We start from the raw sequence: 16,301 nt of genomic DNA on the forward strand, positions 1-16,301 counted from the left end.
CTCGGCCTTTCCACGGCTTTTTCCGCGGGATCGAGGCGTCGCAAGCCCGAGTGATGAGCCGCATGGTGTCGCTGACCAGGGCCTCAGCGAAGCCCCTATCGGGGCGATCGCCGGGGGCGGGTGGTATGCCCCCGAGGCCGTGACTCAAACACTCGGCGAACTTTTCCTCGTCCAGCTTGGCCGTGTTCCAGCCAAGTGGGCGCTGAGGATTGCGGTGCTGTGCCGCCCTACCGGACGATATCTGGAAGGTGATGTACTGATGATCACTACCAGTGAAATCTTCCATCACCCTCCAGCCCACGGCTCGGCGACCCAGACACTCCGAAACCAGAGTAACGTCTGGAATGGAATCGCCGAAGCCTGGTCGTCGGTAGGTCGGTGTAGTGCCGGTGTTGAGCACTATCAACCCCAGCCTGGATGCCATCTCCATAACCAGTTTGCCCCTGGTGTTGGGAGCTTGCATCCCCCACTCTAGAGCCCTGGCGTTGAAATCGCCTGCCACAACGAGCCCGCCGTTCATGTCGCGGAGCGCGTCTTCCAGGTCGTCGAGCTTTTCCCGGAACACGCAAGTGCTATCGTTGGGAGAGAGATAGACACTTACGTATGTAGCGTCCCGGGATTTGGCCCAGACGAACCCACGACCCGCTCCGCGACAAACCACTGGGACCTTCTGGAGGTCCCTCACCCAGAGCGCGGCGACGCCCAGGTCGTCGACGTACCACGACGAGCAGTCCCGGTTCCGGTACTGCTCGCTGATTACTACAACATCAGCGCCCATTTCAAGGGACAGCTGTGTGAGCAAATTGTCGGCGACCTGGCTGCGGTTCAGATTGCACTGAATCACCGTCGCCATTGCGTCCTGCGCTTCTGGGCACTTAGGACGTCTCGGAAGGCCTTACAGACCCCAGACCCTGGTGCGTGATCGAGCTGCTGCACGCCCAGCTCGGCGCAGAGCATGCAGCGAGGAGGGTCGGTGCAGTCGTTGGACTTGTGGTTGTCTTTACCGCACCTCCAGCAGGCCTTGCTTCGGTCTGGGCCCTTGCAGTCCCGCTTCGTGTGCCCATAGGCTAAGCACCGGAAGCACTTCGGGACTTCGGCCCAGCGCCTGACTCGGCAGTTTATCCAGCCGATCTTGATGCGATTTCTCGCGATCAGCTGGATGGAAGCCGCCTCCTCGGCATCAACCACTGCCTTGCGCTGCTCACTGCTGTTTGGCGCGAGCATGGTGACCTTCAGCTCCCCCCTTAGCTGGTCACCCAGAACTCGCACCACAGCAGCGCGCACCTCCTCGCCGGTCGTGCAGCAGTCGAGATCACAAATCTCGACTCGCATGCGCGGCACCAGTGTCCTGACCTCCGCGGCATCTCCCACGGCGGCTTTGATGGCGTCCTGGAGGGCGCGCTGATCCTTGCAGCGTGCCAGCTCCAGCAGGACACCGCCCCCCTGAGTCTTCCGGATTTGACGGAACTCTGTTTCCGTCTCCTCCGAACGCACCTGTCGCCGGATTGTGCCCAGGACGTCCGCGTAGGACTTCCCGGCTGCCGGCTGCACGACGACGGCGCTGCGTTTCGGCCTGCGCCGCCGTTTTCTCTTCCTACGCCTCGCGCTTTTTTCAGGCTTTGGCAGACGTGTGTTGGGCTCAGCCGCGCTCACCTTAGGCTTACCCGGCGTCGTCCCAGGCTGCTGGCGAGCGGGTTTAGCAGCGGTAGTGGAGGTGCTCTCAGGAGCACCCATTTGGGTGCTTTTTTGGGGGACCTCCTTGCTGGTGCCTTTACCCTTTTTCTTTTTCTTACCAGCCACAGTTGCCCAGGATTCCTGGGTCGCTGGGACTGGCCTTTGCCTGCCGCTCTCAGCCTCCTCCTCTGGAGAGGAGGGCAGAGCTGGTCGAGGCCTCTTGCGGCTGCGCGAGGACAACTCTGCCGTTGCTGGTGCTGGTGCTGGTGCTGGAGCACGGAGCAGCTGCAAAAGGACAGCGTGGCTGGCTCGCATGACCTGGCGAAGGGCATCTACGCATTGCGCCAGGTGCACCATGCCGTTTTTAATTGGCATAGCCACATTCCGCTGCTTCTCGGTGCTCATCCTCATGCTGCGGATTACTTCCAGCATTCGTTTGAGCTGCATTTCTCCGGTCTTATTGGCCTCGTCGGCCTGGCGAGCCAGCGCAGGCCTGTGCAGAGGTGTGACAGCGGAACTGCCACACCCCTCTTCACGCGTAGCCAAAGACGATGTGGGGGCCACGTGGTCAACCCCCACAGCGCTGCAGTCGTCGGATAACGACGTACCGGGGCCTGCTTGCGCACCCCTGTCGGACGCCGGCACTGGGGTTCCGAGCCCCTGTGCGGTAAGCATATTCTCCTTCCTTAACCCTTCCATGTTCGGTTTTTGATTCGGGGTTTCCTCCCCTAGTGTTTGGTCCGCGGGAGCTATTTTATTTCACTCCTACCCTCCACGCACTCCGAAGAGTACGTGGCGAGCGTTCCCCTATCCGCCACCCGGGGACGCGCCACGTCGGGGTATCACCTCCCCGCCTGACCTGGTCGCCCAGGACAGGTTCGTGGAACCCAGAGATCCATGTACATATAATAACAGTTTCGTTATTACTATATCTACAATAGATATAATGTAATACACTGATACCTTCCCACAGATCAATGTACATATAATAACAGTATGTACATATAATGGCAGTATCGTTATTACTATATCTACATTTGATGTGTAATATACATTTAATAACAATATCTTTATTAATATATCTACATCAGATGTAATGTAATATACTGATATATTCCCACAGACCAATGTACATTTAATAACAATATTATTATTACTATATCTTCATTAGATATATTGTAATATACTGATCCCTACCCCCAGATCAATGTACATATAATAACAGTTTCGTTATTACTATATCTAAAATAGATATAATGTAATATACTGATACGTTCCCACAGATCAATGTACATATAATGGCAGTATCGTTATTACTATATCTACATTTGATGTGTAATATACATTTAATAACAATATCTTTATTAACATATCTACATCAGATGAAATGTAATATACTGATTTAATCCCACAGACCAATGTACATTTAATAACAATACCATTATTACTATATCTACATTAGATATAATGTAATATAATGATCACATCCCACCGATCAATGCACATATAATGGCAGTATCGTTATACCTATATCTACATTTGATATGTAATATACATTTAATAACAATATCATTATTAATATATCTACATCAGATGAAATTTAATATACTGATTTAATCCCACAGACCAATGTACATTTAATAACAATACCATTATTACTATATCTACATCAGATGTAATTTAATACACTGATTTAATCCCACAGATCAATGTACATATAATGACAGTTTCGTTATTACTATATCTACAATAGATATAATGTAATATATTGATACCTTCCCACAGATCAATGTACATATAATAACAGTATCGTCATTACTATATCTGCATTAGATCTCCTGCAATATACTGATTCCTTCCCACAGATCAATGTGCATTGAATAACAGTATCATTTATACTATATCTACATTAGATATGTAATATACATTTAATAACAATATCATTATTACTATATCTACATCAGATGAAATGTAATATACTGATTTAATCCCACAGACCAATGTACATTTAATAACAATACCATTATTACTATGTCTACATCAGATGTAATTTAATATACTGATTTAAACCCACAGATCAATGTACATATAATAACACTTACGTTATTACTATATCTACATTAGATATAATGTAATATACTGATACCTTCCCACAGATCAATGTACATATAATAACAGTATCGTTATTACTATATCTACATTAGATATGTAATATACATTTAACAACAATATCATTATTCCTATATCTGCATCAGATGAAATTTAATATACTGATTTAATTCCCACAGACCAATGTACATTTAATAACAATACCATTATTACTATATCTACATCAGATGTAATTTATATACTGATTTAATCCACAGATCAATGTACATATAATAACAGTAGCGTTATTACTATATCTACATTAGATATAATGTAATATACTTATACCTTCCCACAGATCAATGTACATATAATAACAGTATCGTTATTACTATGTCTACATTAGATATGTAATATACATTTAATAACAATATCATTATTACTATATCTACATCAGATGAAATGTAATATACTGATTTAAACCCACAGACCAATGTACATTCAGTAACAATACCATTATTACTATATCTACATCAGATGAAATTTAATATACTGATTTAATCCCACAGACCAATGTACATTTAATAACAATATCATTATTACTATATCTACATTAGATATAATGTATTATAATGATCCATTCCCACCGATCAACGTACATATAATGGCAGTATAGTTATTACTATATCTACATTTGATATGTAATATACATTTAATAACAATATCATTATTAATATATCTACATCAGATGTAATGTAATATACTGATTTATTTCCACAGACCAATGTACATTTTATAACAATATCATTATTACTATACCTTTTTTTTTTTTTTTTTTATTTGAGTGGGGGGAAAATGCTTTATGCACACCGGGCGGTGGGATGCCAGCCCGGTAGTGTGGGACTCCTGATACCCACTAAAAACCCACCCCCTCGACTTACCTGTGTCCGTATAGACCGTGGTAAGGCCGGAACCACCTCTCGGTATTACTTCGACCCCCCTCCTAATGATCACCATTATTTTCATTCATTCTCTAATTCTTCAATACTTCCCCTTATATATACAAAGGGGGATGCGGCTTCTCCCCTTTCCATTGTTGCATTCTATCCTATTGTTTTGAATTTACATTTACATTTACATTCCAAGATTTCTTCTTTAGACATTTCATATTGGTCCCTTCCTTTGCACTCATATTTATTGTTTACCTCACATTAACTGTTTTTAACTTACTTATTTTTCTGCTAGTTAAATAAATAAGTAGTGAGTTTATTCATTGTCTTGTTATATTATATTTTCTATTCGTCAATTATACAATGTCATGCTTTTAAGATTGCAGAAAGTTCTGTTTTGTCATCTCCTGTATAATAATTTTCGATATTTCTTTTTATCCAATCTACATAAAATCTTTGTCCTTACATTAGAATTCCTTGTGTCTATGATCCAGTAATAAAATCAACGAATATTGACAGGTACATAAATAAATGATATCCATGTTATAGTAATAAAATCTGTTAAATATTAATACCTACATAAATAAGTCGTTAGTCAGGTGAATAAAATAAATAAATAGGTTAAATAAATTGTTAAAATCATATATATACATAAGATTACTAATTTTAATCTTCTGATTTTAGTGTTCCCCATTTCTTCTACACGGCTCTCTTGTGAACTTTTTATATTGTCTCTTTAACTGTCATCCACATTTTTGTTCCTGATGTTTCATCTTTTTCTTTTTCAATATTACCGTAAGTATTTACTTATTTATTTATACCCCGTTTTCCGAGAGGGACTAAGTCCAGTCCTGCTGGTGTATTTTCTAATCTTCTATTTTCCTTTCTTTGTCTTTGTTTTTCCCTTTCTTTTTCCTTTCTTATTTGCTCTCTTATTTTCTCCCTAACTTCTTTTTCCCATTTTTCCTTTTCTTTCATTATCTTAATTAGATATTCCCTCACCATTGGGTTCTTCTTTGTATCTTTTAGTAATTTTTCCATGTTATTTTCATTCCATGTTGTCGGGTATATATTTCTCTTCAGTTTTTCTCTTTCTTGTGCCCATTTAGGACACTTAAACAGAGTGTGCTCTGCATCGTCTCTTTCTTCTTCACAAAACCAGCACTCTGGTGTTTCTTCTTTCTTTATTTTGTGCAAGTATTTACCAAAGCACCCATGCCCTGTGATTGCCTGTACCGTGTGGTAATCCAAGGTTGGTGCTCCTCCACTTTTCCATTTCTTAATACTTGGTATTATCTTGTATACCCATCGTCCTTTATCGCTGGTCTCCCATTCCTTCTGCCATTCCTCCGTCATACATTCTTGTTCCTCTTCTTTAATTTCTTTCTTTTTCTTTCTTTCTTCTTCTACTCCTTTATCGTCTAATTGCTTTTTATATCTTTGGAATATCCTACTTCTTTTTTTAACTACTAAATCCCAAGGCGGCTGTCCCGCTATGGCGCACATTGCCTCCAGTGATACTGTTTTATAGGTCCTCAATAACCTACCTATTGGTATTCTCTGTACCTTTCTTAGCTCGTCTACATTTATTCTGTAATTTAATGCTCTTTCCCATATTGGAGCTGCGTACATGACTACAGATTCCACCACCCTGTAATATAGAATCCTCGCCAAGTCTCCGGCTCCTTTTGTATTAGCCTGTAGCGTACATAGGTGTATCGCATACTTAACGGCCTTGTCTGTACAGCTCTTAATGTGCTCTTTGAACACTTGGTTTTTTTCGAAAGTTACCCCTAGGTATTTGGCGCTATTGCGTATTGCGATTTCAACATCATTAATGTTTACAGGGACTCCTTCTAGACATTTTCGGCCCGTTAAGAGGATCACCTCCGACTTGTGCGGCGCCAGTTCCAGTCCTTCACTATGGAACCATGGTAGTATATTTTTTATTGTTTGATCTGCGATAATCCTCATAGTCTCTAAGTCTTTTTCGATTATAATGATGCCTAAGTCATCTGCAAAGGCAATCAGATATACATCTCTTATTCCTTTTATTTTTAGGAGACCGTCGTAAACCAGGTTCCACATAAAGGGGCCTATTACGGACCCCTGCGGAACCCCGCCGAAGACTTGTATTCTATCGGAACCATCTGCTGCGTTTACAATCAGCCATCTATTTTTAAGATAGTCTTTGACTATTTCAATCAGTTCCCTCGGAAACCCTTTTTTTCTCATTTCCCTTATTATGCTCTTCCATTTTAGCGAATTGAAAGCATTCTTTACGTCTAACAGTATAAGGAGGCAATGTTTTCTTTTCTTTTTTGCTGTGTCCCATAGTTCCATCACCTTATCCATTGCATGGACTGTACTTAGCCCCTTTCTGAAACCGTACTGGTCTTTTGTTAGATCATTTTTCTCTAATTCTTCTAGTAACTTTTCCTTTAATGTGTATTCGAATATCTTTGCCATGTTAGATGCAATACATAGGGGTCTGAAATCCGATGGGTTCATTTTTCCGTCTATGTTATCCGTTGTCCTCTTTTTTTTCCCTTTTGGAAGTAGCACTAACCGAGTCTCTTTCCACTTTTCTGGCCAATATCCCTTCTTTATACAACAGTTCAGTACTTTCTGCAGCCTTTCAGCATTACTTAGTCCTATTTCTCTGGCAGCCAAAGCCGGAATCCCGTCCGGTCCTGGTGCCTTTTTTACCTGTATCTTTTTGCAAGCCTCTACTACATCTCTAAGTGTAATTTCTACTTTATCTGTTTCTGAACTATCTACTGTCCAGTTGTCCTCAATTCTTTCGTACTCATCCTGTTTCATTATAAATAACCCCTTTACAATTTCTCTGGTTTGTTCTAGGCTCAAAACCACCGGTGCCGGTTCCGGTTTCATTTGCTTCATAATTGACTTGTATGGCCTACCCCAAATATCTTGATCCACCATATCCATGAACTGTTTCCATGTATCCCTTTTCGCTTTTTTTATCGCATTCTTTAGTAATCTTTTTGCCTCTTTGTATCTATCTATCATTACCCTCTCGTTATTTTCCTTGCCCTTTTTCCTACTTCTTGTGGCTGTTCTCCTTACCCTATTTGCATCTTTTCTTAGTTTCGCTATCTCATCCGACCACCAGTACACTGGTTTTCTTTTTCCTACCTTACCTCTACTTTTCTTACTTTCGTTCCCTATACCTTCTATGTCGTTTATGAACTTCCTTACATCGTCTATGCTCTCGCAACTATATTCCTTTTTTTCCTGTTCGTCTCTAAACTTCTCCTCGCTTTTCTCGATAAATTCTTTTATATCAATTACCGATCTGATCTTTATCATTTTTTCTTTTTCAGGTTTTCCTCCCTTCAGTTCTACCATATGCCACAAATATTGGTGGTCCGATCCGGTATACTCTGTGAGGACCTTGCTCTCCATAACTTTACATATCGGATATGGACTCGTGATTAATATATCCACCTTTGAACCTCGTCCTCTTGTACATGTACTTCCACCCTCTGTATAAACGGGAAGCAGACCTATACTAACGATGGCTTCCGCTATTTTCTTTCCCCTCTTGTTCCAGCCCTCACCCCCCCAAAGTGGTGACTTTCCATTTAAGTCTCCCGCCCAGAGGATTCCTGTCCATTTCTTAGCTTTAACTATATCTAAGATTTCTCTTATTCTATTATCTGTTTCTATGTCGTCTATGTTTGGTGAAATATAGCTACTAACAACCAGAAAATCATTATAATTTATAGCCACAAGTCCTATGCTTTGTTTTATGGCATTTATTTTCGTTGCCTTCGCGATTCCTGTACCTGTCACCCAAATAGCCGCATCCCCCTTGCTATCATTATGCCAATGGTCTAAGCTCCTATTTTGTTCAGATATTATTACTATATCTACGTCCCTTTCTTCTACTGCTTTACTCAGTAAGTCCTGTGCGGCCTTACATTTATTCAGATTTATTTGTAGTATCTTTATATCGAATTTTGTACTCGTTTACTCCCGCTTATCGCGCCTTTGTACACCGCACACCTTATCGACCCTGCGACATGGCTTACCGAATTCCCCGTCAGTCCCTTAGCCGTACAGAGTCTACAATGGGACCTTTCCGCCTTACACTCCGACATATTATGTCCTTCTATGCCACACCTTCTACATATAATTTTGTCGTTTTCCACTGCTGCGCACCGCGCTGCTATATGACCTATATTGTGGCATTTAAAACATCTAATAATATCAGGTAGCTGTCGTACCCTACATCTTACCCATCCTATTTTTATTTTACCCTCCTTAATTCTTTCCTGTAGTTCTGCAGGCCCTTCCACAATTGCTATTTGTGTTCCCATGTATGCCTTTCGCAGTGATCTACATTTCATTTCCTCTACGTTTATTTTGGAATCTTTGGCTAAAGCCTCTAATACCTCTTTCATATCTGCTGCCGGATCTATATCCAAGACTTCTAACTTTATTTTTGGTACCAGTCCTTTTATGCCTGCTTCCGGCCCTAGTACTTCGATTGCCTTATCCCTAAATATGGTACTATCTGTTTTCTTATTGAACTCGACTAATAATCCTCCTGTTCTAGTTTCCCTAATTCTTTTTATACCCTCTATATCGTTTCCCATTTTATTCTTAAGTAATTTAGTCACTTCTGCAAAAGTCTTTCCTTTTTCGACCTTGATTGTGACCGCCTCACCCTTCTTATTCTGTATCTTTCTCTTATTTTTTTCCTCACTCCTATATTCTACCCCTGTGTCTTCTTTTATACTCTCTATTCTTTCCTTCCCTTTTTCTTTTTTCACTGTTTTTCTCTTCCTTCTTTTTGCCGTCTCCCACTCGGACTCCGACGACTCTTCATTGTTTGCTTTCCTTATTATCTGGATATTTCTAATATTAGGCAGTATTCTATTACTTATCGTATTTGTTTTTGTTTTCTTTTTCATTGTTTCCGTCTCCGGAGGCGTAATATCTTTCCTCTTATTTAAATTTCCTTGTAACTCTTCCCCATTGTGTTCTTGTCTGTTTCTTTTCATACTTATTTGTTCCATTAGTTGCTTGTGTATTTCGCTATTCGATTTTTCCTTTTCCCTTTCTCTTAGTTTTTCTTCTCTGTAAATAATTGTCACTGCTCTTGCTAGATCTTTTGGCTGCGCCAGTTCCTTTCCCATTTTTATGCTTGTATTTTTAACATCTATATTTGCATTTCTCACTCTGCATAAGTGTGCATTTACTGTATCATGGTATTTCTGCAGCATTTCCAAGATTTGGCACAGTGATGACATAGATACTCCTACTCCTCCCATCTCTTCGTCATATTGGATTAACTCCTCGTTTCCTCTGTTAATCTCTGTTCTTGTCTCTTTCTGAGTTCCCTTGCTGTGTTCGCTCGTATCCGTAAATGCATTATCTTCTTCGTCTCCGGCAAACTCAACATCCGTTGCCATTATTTCCTCGCTGGCTCTAACCGGACTTCTTGACAACAGTCTTACTGGCCTAAAGATCGCCATCATCTCCTTTGTCCTTTGACTGATATTTTTCTCCTTATCTTCCATTATTGGGGGTTGGTCTGGTACTTTAAAGTCCTCTCCCTCCCTCACAATAATGCCCTGTATGTCTTCAATATTCGTACTCTCCTATCTACCTTTACTCGTATCCGTTTTATTGCCCGAGGTCATCATCGTTTTTTCCCGTCCTGTTACTATTTGTTTTTTATTAGAGTTTAAGTTGTATTCATTCATTTGTATCCCACGAGTGTGGTCGGAATTAAACGTCAGCCTGCGTAGAGCCGCCTTGCGCAGGTAAGCCTTTATTTCTCGGGGGGATCGGCAGGTACCCCCGAGAGACCGTTTGAGACTACACAATTTAATTCCCTGTAGCCATGAGCCTATCAGCACGGTATCTAACACCTTCGGCTGGGAATGAACTAACCACTCAACACTCAAAGTGTTTGGTCCGCGGGAGATATTTTATTTCACTCCTACCCTCCATACACTCCGAAAAGTGCATGGCGGGCATTCCCCTATCCGCCACCTGGGGACGCGCCACGTCGGGGTATCACCTCCCCGCCTAGCCTAGACAACCAGCAAGGTTCGTGGGACAACCAGCAAGGTTCGTGGATTATTACTATACCTACATTGGATACAATGTAATATACTGATACCTTCCCACAGATCAATGTACATATAATAACAGTATCGTTATTACTATATCCACATTAGATATAGTGTAATATACTGATACCTTCCCACAGATCAATTTACATATAATACAGTATGGTTATTACTATATCTACATTAGATATGTAATATACATTTAATAACAATATCATTATTAATATATCTACATCAGATGTAATGAAATATACTGATTTATTCCCACAGACCAATGTACATTTAATAACAATATCATTATTACTATACCTACATTGGATACAATGTAATATACTGATACCTTCCCACAGATCAATGTACATATAATAACAGTATCGTTATTACTATATCCACATTAGATATAATGTAATATACTGATACCTTCCCACAAATCAATATACATATAATAACAGTATCGTTATTACTATATCTACATTAGATATGTAATATACATTTAATAACAATATCATTATTACTATATCTACATTAGATATAATGTAATATAATGATCCCTTCCCACCGATCAATGTACATATAATGGCAATATCCTTATTACTATATCTGCATTAGATCTGCTGCAATATACTGATTCCTTCCCACAGATCAATGTACAATGAGTAACAGTATCATTTATACTATATCTACATTGGATATAATGTAATATACTGATGCCTTCCCACAGATCAATGTAATTTTGGTAACAACATCATTATTACTATATCTACATTAGATATAATGTAATATACTGATCCCTAGTCACAGATCAATGTACATATGGTAGCAGTTTCGTTATTACTATATCTACAATAGATATAATGTAATATACTGATACCTTCCCACAGATCAATATACATAGAATAACAGTATCGTTATTACTATATCTACATTAGATATGTAATATACATTTAATAACAATATCATTATTACTATATCTACATTGGATACAATGTATAATACTGATACCTTCCCACGGATCAATGTACATATAATAACAGTTTCGTTGTTACTATATCTACAATAGATATAATGTAATATACTGATACCTTCCCACAGATCAATATACATATAATAACAGTATCGTTATTACTATATCTACATTAGATATAATGTAATATACTGATACGTTCCCACAGATCAATGTACATATACTGGCAGTATCGTTATTACTATATCTACATTTGATATGTAATATACATTTAATAACAATATCATTATTAATATATCTACATCAGATGAAATTTAATATACTGATTTAATCCCATAGATCAATGTACATATAATAACAGTTTCGTTATTACTATATCTACATTAGATATGTAATATACATTTAATAACAATATCATTATTACTATATCTACATTAGATATGTGATACACATTTAATAACAATATCATATACTATATCTACATTAGATATAATGTAATATAATGATCACTTCCCACCGTAATTACATTACATCGGATGTAGATATAGTAATAACGATATTGTTATTAAATGTATATTACATACATAATGTAGATATAGTAATAACGATACTGTTATTATATGTACGTTGATCTGTGGGAAGGTATCAGTATATTACATTATATCTAATGTAGATATAGTAACAATGATACTGTTACCAAAATTACATTGATTTGTGGGAAGGCATCAGTATATTACATTATATCTATTGAGGATATAGTAACTACGAAACTGTTATTATATGTACATTGATCTGTGGGAAGGAATCAGTATATTACATTGTATCCAATGTAAATATAGTAATAATGATATTGTTATTAAATGTACATTGGTCTGTGGGAATAAGTCAGTAAATTACATTACATCTGATGTAGATATATTAATAATGATATTGTTATTATATGTATATTACATATCAAACGGAGATATAGCAATAACGATACTGCCATTATATGTACATTGATCGGTGGGAAGGGATCATTATATAACATTATATCTAATGTAGATATAGTAATAATGACATTGTTATTAAATGTATATTACATATCTAATGTAGATATAGTAATAACGAAACTGTTATTATATGTACATTGATCTGTGGGAAGGGATCAGTATATTACATTATATCTAATGTAGATATAGTAATAATGATACTGTTATTAAGTGTTTATTACATATCTAATGTAGATATACTAATGACGATACTGTTATTATATGTACATTGATCTGTGGGATTAAATCAGTATATTAAATTACATCTGATGTAGATATAGGTATAATGATATTGTTATTAAACGTACATTGGTCTGTGGGATTAAATCAGTATATTAAATTTCATCTGATGTAGATATAGTAAGAATGATATTGTTATTAAATGTATATTACATATCTAATGTAGATGTAGTAATAACGATACTGCCATTATATGTACATTGATCGGTGGGAAGGGATCATTATATTACATTGTATCCAATGTAGATATAGTAATAATGATATTGTTATTAAATGTACATTGGTCTGTGGGATTAAATCAGTATATTTAATTTCATCTAATGTAGATATACTAATAATGATATTGTTATTAAGTGTACATTGGTCTGTGGGATTAAATCAGTATATTAAATTTCATCTAATGTAGATATAGTAATAATGATATTGTTATTAAATGTATATTACATATCTAATGTAGATATAGTAATAACGATACTGCCACTATATGTACATCGATCGGTCGGAAGGGATCATTATATTACATTATATCTAATGTAGATATAGTATTAATGATATTGCTATTAAATGTATATTACATATCTAATGTAGATATAGTAATAACGATACTGTCATTGTATGTACATTGATCTGTGGGAAGGTATCAGTATATTACATTATATCTAATGTAGGTATAGTAATAACGAAACTGTTATTATATGTACATTGATCTGTGGGATTAAATCAGTATATTAAATTACATCTGATGTAGACATAGTAATAATGGTATTGTTATTAAATGTACATTGGTCTGAGGGATTAAATCAGTGTATTACATTTCATCTGATGTAGATATAGTAATAATGATATTGTTATTAAATGCATATTACATATCTAATATAGATATAGTAATAACGATACTGTTATTATATGTACATTGATCGGTGGGAAAGTGTCAGTATATTACATTATATCTATTGTAGATATAGTAATAACGAAACTGTTATTATATGTACATTGATCTGTGGGTAGGGATCAGTATATTACATTATATCTAATGTAGATATAGTAATAATGATATTGTTACCAAAAGTACATTGATCTGTTGGAAGGAATCAGTATATTACATTATATCCAATGTAGATATAGTATAAGTGATACTGTTATTCAATGTACATTGATCTGTGGGAAGGAATCAGTATATTGCAGGAGATCTAATGCAGATATAGTAATAACGATACTGCCATTATATGTACATTGATCGGTGGGAAGGGATCATTATATTACATTGTATCCAATGTAGATATAGTAATAATGAGATTGTTATTAAATGTACATTGGTCTGTGGGAATAAATCAGTATATTAAATTTCATCTGATGTAGATATAGTAATAATGATATTGTTATTAAATGTATACCACATATCTAATGTAGATGTAGTAATAACGATACTGTTATTATATGTACATTGATATGTGGGAAGGTATCAGTATATTACATAATATCTAATGTAGATATAGTAATAAGGATATTGTCATTAAATGTACATTGGTCTGTGAGATTAAATCAGTATATTAAATTTCATCTCATGTAGATATAGTAATAACGATACTGCCATTATATGTACATTGATCGGTGGGAAGGGATCATTATATTACATCATATCTATTGTAGATGTAGTAATAACGAAACTGTTATTATATGTACATTGATCTGTGGGAAGGTATCAGTATATTACATTATATCTATTGTAGATATAGTAATAACGAAACTGTTATTATATGTACATTGATCTGTGGGTAGAGATCAGTATATTACATTATATCTAATGTAGATATAGTAATAACGAAACTGTTATTATATTGACATTGATCTGTGGGATTAAATCAGTGTATTACATTTCATCTGATGTAGATATAGTTATAATGATATTGTTATTAAATGTACATTGTTCTGTGGGATTAAATCAGTATACTAAATTTCATCTGATGTAGATATAGTAATAATGATATTGTTATTAAATGTATATCACATATCTTCGGACCGACAGCACGGCTTCAGGAGAGGGCACTCCACCCTCAGTGCCATCTCCGATGTAGTCGAAGCTGTCGGACGTGCGGACAATGCGTGCCACCAGGCCCGCCCGCTGGTCCTCCTCGTCACGCTGGACGTTCGCAACGCGTTCAACTCGGCGAGGTGGATAGATATGCTGCGGGCGCTCGAGCGTTTTCGAGTCCCCAGCTATCTGTTGGCCATGGTCAGCGATTACCTCCGTGATCGCTGGCTTACGTACGAGACGGAAGAGGGTTCCAGAAGTCGCGCAGTCTCAGCTGGGGCAGCGCAGGGGTCCGTTCTGGGACCCGACCTCCGGAACGTCTTGTACGACAGCCTACTCAGCTTCGAAATGCCCGATGACGTGTACCTTGTCACGTACGCGGACGACATTGCCGTCGTCATCACCGCCCGTAGCATCGAGCTGGCGCAGCTCAAGCTGAACCAGGTGATGCGGCGGCTCGGAGACTGGATGGACAGTCACGGCCTCCAGCTGGCGATCCAGAAGACCGAGATCGTCGTGCTTACGAGGAGGCGTATACCCACCGTCGTGCCTATGATGGTGGGTGACGTGGCTGTCCAGTCACGTAGAAGCGCACGGTACCTGGGGGTGATGCTTGATAACAAGCTCACCTACTGGGACCACATACGCGCAGTCTCCGACAGGGCGACGGCAAATTCGGCAGAGCTGAGCAGGCTGATGGCCAACATCGGCGGGCCGAGGCCGGGGAAACGTAGGGTCTTGATGTCCACCGTCCAGTCCATGCTCCTGTACGGAGCTGAGATATGGGCTGGGGCCCTGGACATCAAGAAATACAGGGCACGCATGGCCTCCGTCCAGCGTCGCGGAGCGCTGCGAGTCGCTAGCTGTTATCGTACAGTATCCGCACTTGCAGTGCTCGCGATCGCTGGGATCCTCCCCATCGATCTTCTCGCCAAGGAGAGGAGGAGGATCTTCGAGCTGAGCTCGGAGATGGACAGGACCGAGGCCGCGGGGATAGCGCGCGCTGAAACCGCGGGCGGCACGGGCCGGTGGACAGCCTGGCTGATCGGGAACCTGAGGCCCTGGCAGGAGCGAGCTCACGGCGAGGTAGACTTCTACCTCAGCCAGCTCCTGTCAGGGCACGGCTACTTCCGGAACTATTTGTACCGGATGGTCAAAGTCAGGTCCCCGACGTGCTACTACTGCGACGCCGAGCGAGACGACGCGTTCCTC

Source organism: Osmia bicornis, unplaced genomic scaffold (assembly GCF_907164935.1).
Source record: "Osmia bicornis bicornis unplaced genomic scaffold, iOsmBic2.1, whole genome shotgun sequence".
Taxonomy (NCBI): Eukaryota; Metazoa; Arthropoda; class Insecta; order Hymenoptera; family Megachilidae; genus Osmia; species Osmia bicornis.